The sequence below is a fragment of the Hydra vulgaris genome, chromosome 01 (genome assembly GCF_038396675.1).
Source record: "Hydra vulgaris chromosome 01, alternate assembly HydraT2T_AEP".
NCBI classification, from domain to species: domain Eukaryota; kingdom Metazoa; phylum Cnidaria; class Hydrozoa; order Anthoathecata; family Hydridae; genus Hydra; species Hydra vulgaris.
In genome coordinates this window covers 36,824,761-36,832,662 of record NC_088920.1, presented here as the reverse complement: position 1 = coordinate 36,832,662, position 7,902 = coordinate 36,824,761, and the positions used below count along the sequence as shown (strand labels likewise).

The 7,902-nt window shown below is 28.2% G+C and overlaps 1 long non-coding RNA gene across 1 annotated transcript; it reads right to left on the bottom strand.

Annotated features, from left to right (window-relative positions):
- Window positions 1–4,629: 4,629 nt before the first annotated feature.
- On the bottom strand, window positions 4,630–5,811 carry LOC136074872 (uncharacterized). The gene is made up of 3 exons (XR_010635520.1): window positions 5,680–5,811; window positions 5,463–5,566; window positions 4,630–5,293 (listed from the first exon to the last, which is right to left on the bottom strand). It is a non-coding gene; the product is annotated as an uncharacterized LOC136074872 (long non-coding RNA).
- Window positions 5,812–7,902: the final 2,091 nt, after the last annotated feature.

Genomic DNA, 7,902 nt, shown 5'->3' with positions numbered 1-7,902 from the left:
AAGTTGGACAATTTTTTGAATTTTTTCCCCCATTATTTCGGCAAAGTCCACCAATTAAAAATTTTTTAATGGCGGCCTATGGGAAAACGCGTTTCGGTTAACGAACTTTTCGGATAACGAACTAGTTTGTACTCCGAATTAAGTTCGTTAACCGGGGGACGACTGTACTTTTGGTGTGCATTGTCAAGGTCACATTTGGAGCCCTTTGTTACGGCTTAGGGTTTATTAATAGAAATGATGCAATTGCTTGGGCTATTAAACAGTGTACTGAGTACTCTCTATGCTTTGAGTCAAGTTTTTTAACAAATTTAAAGATGAATAAAGTACCAAAAGCGATAAAATACATAAAACCATTGTCATCATCAAGTTCTCTAAACCTATCATTGACTAATATTCGTGGTCTTCGAAGTAATTTTTCTTCTGTTGAGTCTTATCTCTTGCAAAGTTCACCAGACCTACTTGCTCTTTGTAAGACTAATTTGAGTTCAGCTGTCTCATCTTGTGATCTTAGTGTTGATGGTTATCTTGCTTTATTTCGTAAAGACTCTAATAGTCAAATGCTTGGCCTGGGCATTTACATTCGTAAAAACTCACCCATTTGTCACGAAATTTGTTTTGAATCCACCTACTATTCTTTTATGTGCTTTTGTTTAGCGCCACTTCACTCGAATGCCTTTCTCTTTGTTCTATATCGCTCTCCTTTATCTCTATACTGCACTCTTTTTGATGTTATTTCTGATCATACTGACCAAGCCCTCTCTCTTTATCCATCACCCAATATTGTGGTTGTTGGTGACTTAAATGCTCATCACACAGAATGGCTTGACTCTAATATCAGTGACTCTGCAGGCATTAAGAACCACAACTTTTGCCTTTCTCAATCCCTAACTCGAATAGTCAACTTTCCAACTTGCTTTCCAGACAACCCGAAGCATTTACCTTCTCTACTCAACTTATGACTTGTTTCTGATCCTATCAATGCTCAGTTTCTCCATATTTACCCTTAGGTGCTTCTGAACACGGTTTCATCTCTCTAAAACTATTATCTTATTCTGAATTACCCTATTATCGTACCTCTTACAACTACCTTAAAGCTGACTGGGATTCTTTCCATGATTTCTTTCGTGATGGCTCTTGGGTAGAAATATTTCGTCTTCCTGCTGAGAAATGTGCCGCTTACATAACTTTATGGATTCAGGCTGGCATGGAATCTTTTATTCCCTCTCAACGATTCCACGTCAAGCCTCACTCTTCTCCATGCTTTTCATCACATTGTGCTGCTGCAATTGCCGATCGAAACCGTTACTTCCATATCTCTCAGCAAAACAATTCTCCAGAAAACAGGCGTCTATTTATTACTGCTAGAAACCATTATAAATAGGTTTTGTCTTACGCCAATTTCAGCTCATGAAATCTCGTATTTCATCACAAAAATTAGGCTCTCGTTACTTCTGGAGAATCTTTAATAGTATCAAAAATAAGGGCAAATCTGTAATTTCACCTCTCTTGTACGATTCAGACTTTGTCACCTCACCTAAAGACAAAGCTGAATTGTTTGCTAAAAACTTTTCATCAGTATCATCTCTTGATTCCACGAGTTGCGTTCTACTTGATATTGCCAACAAACAGGTTGATCCATTGCTTGACATTCGTATCACTCCAGCTTCTGTATCTAGAGTGATTTCCTTCTTAGACTCTTCTACAGCTTGTGGTGGGATAACATACCTGTTATTGTCTTGCAGAAGTGTTCTCCGGAGCTGTCGTCTATGCTTTCAAAACTATTTAACAAGTGTTTATCAGAGTCTTGTTTTCCAGCCTGCTAAAAAGCGGCATCTGTTATCCCTATTTTCAAAAACTCTGGAGAGCAATCTAATTCGTCTAACTACCGTCCGATTAGTCTTCTTCCTATAATATGCAAGGTTTTTAAATCTTTGACTAACAAACACTTAACCTCTCATCTTGAATCTAATAACAGCCGATTTGCTAACAGTAGCAACTGATAGGTTTTATCGTGCATTAGATAAAGAGGGAGAGGTTAAGGTTATCGCTCTTGACATTTCTAAAGCTTTTGACAAAGTTTGGCATGCTAGTCTTCTCCATAAGCTTTCTTCTTACGGTGTAATAATTTAGATCTTCCTATATTTATAAACGGTAATGTGCTCGAGGAGTCATCTACGCTTAATCTTCTAGGATTAACTCTTACTTCTGATCTTTTTTAAAAACCGTATATCAAATCCATTGCAAAATTAGCATCCGCTAAGTTTGCATCTCTTTATCAAGTTCGACACTTTCTTACTCCGGATTCTATTCTCTATCTCTATAAATCTCAAATCCGGTCATATATGGAATACTGTTGCCATATCTGGGGCGGATCTTCTAATAATGCCCTTTCTCTCTTTGACAAGGTATTAAAACGTATTGTAAACATAGTTGAACCTGCTCTTGCAGCCAACCTTCAACCATTATCGCATCGATGTAGCGTTGCTTCTCTTTCTCTTTTCTACAAATACTATAATGGGCACTGCTCTAAAAAGTCTTTTGTGCAACCTACTAATATTCATTCTTGTATTACTCGTCATTCAATTAGGCCTCATCCTTTTTCTGTGACTGTTCCTAAGTGCTCCAAAAACTCTTATTCGTCTAGCTTTTTTCCTCGAACATCAGTTCTTTGGAATTCGCTTCCTTCATCTTGATTTATATAATTTGCAATCTTTTAAGTCGTCTGTCAATTGTTATCTTGCTTTAAAATCTTCATCTTTTCTCATCCAGTAACTTCCAACTTTAATAGTGGTTGCTTGCAGCCTTGTTGGAAGCAAAGATGTAATATATATATATATATATATATATATATATATATATATATATATATATATATATATATATATTATATATATATATATTTATATATATATAATATATATATATATATATAATATATATATATATATATATATATATATATATATATATATATCAATATGTAATATGTATGACATTCGTAACAAATATAGTTATTAAAGAAAATTTTTTAATACTTGTATATAAAAAAAATAGCGTCTTAACTAATCCATAGGTTCACATTACCATTTATTTATTTGTTCCTATGAATAACTTTTTATAATATCATTATCCGAATCATAGATGTATTGCATAGATGAATTCAGAAGAATTAAAATCTAAGATTATAAAAAGAAAGATAAATAAAGAAAAAGTCTTATCTTTACATTTATCTTTACAAAAGTTTTGACTTTTGTAATTAACCTGGGCCTGTTTGAATTGAAGAAATTGCAGTAGCTGAAACAGATTAAAATACATTTTATTTTTGGTTATTATTTTATTAAAACCATTTTAATATACTATTTACATCAGTATATAAAAATAGATTTTCTTTGAATTTGTGTGTGTATGTGTGTGTGTATGTGTGTGTGTGTGTGTGGGGGGGGGGGATCTGTATTAAATAGATTACGAGTCGAAAGAAAAAAGAATTGGGGAAACCGTATATGTAACGGAGAATGCGCTCTCTGTTTGCTGACTTTATACAAATAAGAAATACAAAAACCGTGAAGTTTACGTGTAAGTGCTTTCTGACTTTCTCTGTCGAATCTACGGAAAATTTATCAACAGTGAAGCAGTAGGAATCAGAGTGATTATTTAACTTATTATAAAAAGTTGAATAAATATTATTTACAAATTAAGCTACTTAGCTTGCCTTTTAATGAGACGTCACGCAACGTGCAGCAATTTTGTTTGCATGATATCCTTTTGATTAATCCCGCCGAACAAAAGTTTTGTTTTTAACTGTGAGAATTATCACGATTCACAAAAAAAAAAGTAAACATTTTTGAATTTTTTCATTTAAATTTTTCATTCATTTAGTTTTTTTACGTTTTATCCACTTTTTAAATTTAAACCTTTAAACAATATAGTTTCATATTTACAAATGTTTTACAAGTAGTTATAATAAATATTTTACAATATTTTACATTTACAAGTAGTTATAATAAATATTTTATAAAGATTGAAATCTTAAAGATATCAACTTTTATTTTGTTGTAAAATCATAAATAACACATATAATGAGCTATAGATTTTTAGATATATATTTAAAAAAAACTTGAATTTTTTTTATCATTAAAGTTTTTATTATTATTTATTATTGTTATTGTTATCATTGTTATTATTATTATTATTATTATTATTATTATTATTCAGCCGTAAATATAATATCTATAAGTTTTGCCCATTAAGATACCCAAAGTTCGCAAGGACAAAAAGCTGGCCTTATCGACATGCTCTGTTGTACTTTTTTCCTTATTTACACTTTGGTTTTAGTTGTTTTTCTTTCCTTCAATCTTTTCATCTATTTTTATTTATACATCTATGTTACTTATTTATTTAATCAACTCAGTTGTATGAAAATCTTATTATCAACATCAATTATCAACTCAGTTGCATGAAAATCTTATTATCAACAAAGTTGTATGAAAAGTTCTTAAAAAATAAAACTTATAAAAATGAAACAAACTATAAACATTATAAAAATATATTTGAAAAAACTAAAAAAAATCTTAATTACTCAAAGTTGTTAGAAAAAACTAAAGGAAACACTAAAAAGATGTGGAAGGTAATTAAAGAAATTATTGGTAATTCAAAAAATTATGTAAAAAATAATCTGTCAAAAAAAATTTTTGTAGATGGTATATTTATATAAGATAAACAATAATTGCAAAAAGTTTGAACAGCTTCTTTCTTAATATTGGGCCTAACTTAGCTGAAAAAATTTTGTCAAGTTCTTCTTCATATGATTTATATTTAAAAATCTATGATAAAGTAATGGATGAATCTAAACTAGATATTTATGAGTTACGATCTGCTCTAGATAGTCTTAAAAACAACACTAGTGCGGGTTTTGATCAAATTAGCGTGCATGTTGTAAAATCAGTTTTTAATATTATAGAATCCTTTCTATATCACATTATTAATCTTTCTATTAAATCAGGTACTGTTCCAGAAAAACTAAAAATTGCTCGAGTCTCACCTATCTTCAAATCTGGTGATGACACAAATACTTCAAATTACAGACCAATATCGGTTCTGTCATGCTTTTCTAAGTTACTTGAACGCATAATGTATAACAGGCTTAACAGCTACTTAACGGTAAACAACGTGTTGTTCAACAAGCAATTTGGTTTTTAAAAAAATCACTCAACCAATCACGCTTTGACCGAGTTAGTAACCCATGTAACAAATGCCTTCGATGATGCTTGTTTGACAGACATGTTTTGACTCCAACCTGTTTTATTCACATAGGGATATTAAAACGCTTTTTACAGTGGTTAACAAAGAGTAAAACAAAGTAAACGAATGGTTTACATGTAATAAACTATCGTTTAACGTAACAAAAACTAAGTATATACTATTTCATAAACAAAATAAAACAGATAATTTTCTTCTAAAATTACCTGTTCTGAAAATAAATAAACAAAACATTACTAAACAAACATCTGTAAACTTCTTGGGTGTTATTTTAGATGAAAATTTATCTTCGAAGACTCATATAAGCTCTCTGGAAAGAAAACTTTCAAGAAATATTGCAATAATGTATAAAGCAAAACCATTCTTAAACATTAGGTCTTTAAAAAATTTATATTTTATTTTATACATAGTTATTTAACTTACCGAAATATTGTATGGACAAGCAAAAATTACACAAAGTTGTAAAAAATTTATTCAAAACAAAAACATGCATGCATAATTGTATTTGGAGCAACAAGAAATGTCCCTTGGGAGCCACTTCTAAGTAAGCTTGGATCATTAAACGTGTACAAAAGTAATATATATTTAGTCTTACAATTCATATATAAAATAAAACACGAACTATCTCCAACAATATTTAATCAATATTTTAGTAAAATAAGCCATAAATATCACACCAGATTTTCCAGAAACAATTTTGTAACTCCAAAATTTAATCTAAAGTTATGTTCTTATTCTATTCAGTATCTGGGACCCTTTTTATGAAAAAGTTTTAAACAGATTGTTCATAATAAAAAACAAACACTTCCGCAATTCAAAGCTAATTTAAAATATCATTTAGTAAAAAATTCAAAGCTAATTTAGTAAAAATTTAATATTCTAAATATTCTAAATCTTTTTTAGAAGTAAATAATATCATAATAAATTTATAATGATACATTAACTTAAACAACTTTAACATTGTTAACTACCAAAAAACTAAAGATAGTAAGAAAATCAACTATTATTATTAAGAATATCGATGTCTTTATCACGCTTCTTTAAAAATGTTTACTTTTGAATATTTATGTTTAAAAAGTTTTTTTTTTGTTTCATTTTATCTAAACGTGCAATATCTTTTTGTAAATTATCTTATATTTATTTTATTTTTGACACTTTTATATATTTTATGTTGTTGTGGATGGAATTTTATTCATTTTATTATAAAAAACGACAATACGAGGCAATATGTGTGTATATATATATATATTTTTTTTTTTAAATATTTTTTTGTGTGTAATGTAAATATTTTTAAAAATTAAATATTTTAAAAATATTTTTTTGTAAATATTTATATTATTTATAATTATATATAAAATAGTTATATATAAATAATTATTTAATAAAAAAATAATTATATATAAAATAGTAAAATATTTTTTTGTGTGTAATGTAAATATTTATATATATGTGTGACGTTTTGTAAAGATTTTTAATAAAATAAATAAAAATAAATGAAACTACTACTACTAAAAAACTCTTTAAAATAATATATGTATATGTATATGTATATATATATATATATATATATATATATTCATATATATACATACATACATACATACATACATATATATATATATATATATATATATATATATATATATATATATATATATATATATATATATATATATATATATATATATAGAGTTTGAGAGAGAGAGACAAACGTCCCCATGTTAACATTTCTAAACACACATTAAAATTTTTTTATCTTTATTTCAGGATTTTGAATTCCCAAAATGGATACCGGATTTTAAAGGAGCTCAAAAAATATAAAGAGGCTTACGGACTACTTTTGGGGCAAATTTTAAGACTTTTAGATTAGATGAACAACTAAATATTGAACGTGGAGTCGTTATGTATAATTGCGGCAAGGACTCTAGGACTCCAGGATGAAAAGTGATAAGTTACAAGTCATTAAATTTTATGAATTTATTACTTTTTGTATATCATAAGTCACTTAACATTTTTAGAGTTCTTGGACACCAGAGACCATAAAAAATAAAAGCTTATAGCTGAACTTTTTCGCTTTTATGTTTTTTACTTTAACGACCCTGAACTAATAACAGAAAAGTAAAGATGTGGAGTCCCGAGTTGGTTCAGCTCCTTTCTATATTTCCCGAGTTTGTTCTACTCCTTTGGGGACTCCTTATTTTTACTATTATTGGTTCAGTTCAGGGTCGTTAAAGCGAAAAACATAAAAGCGAAAAATTGTTACTGGTTTCTATCAGCATTTTTAACTATTAGATTAAAAAATTAATAAAAATGAAATAAATATATACAAATATATTTGAAATAGTACAATTAATTTAGCAAAATTAATAATAAATTAACAATTTTAATTATAAATAAAAAGTTAATTTAATGCAACGTTTTTTTTTCAAAGATAACAATCGTGCTAAATTATTAGACAAAAAAATTAAAGAAAATATTTGCTTTAACATCTTTTCGCCTTAACGACCCGCTACCCTCTTATTTTATGCTACCCTTTTATTTTATGCTCACACTGCTTTATCCGCATACATGATTTCTAATGAAAAAAAACAACAACAAAAAAAACAAAAAAAAAATAGCAAATAATAGGCTTATTTATCAACGCTT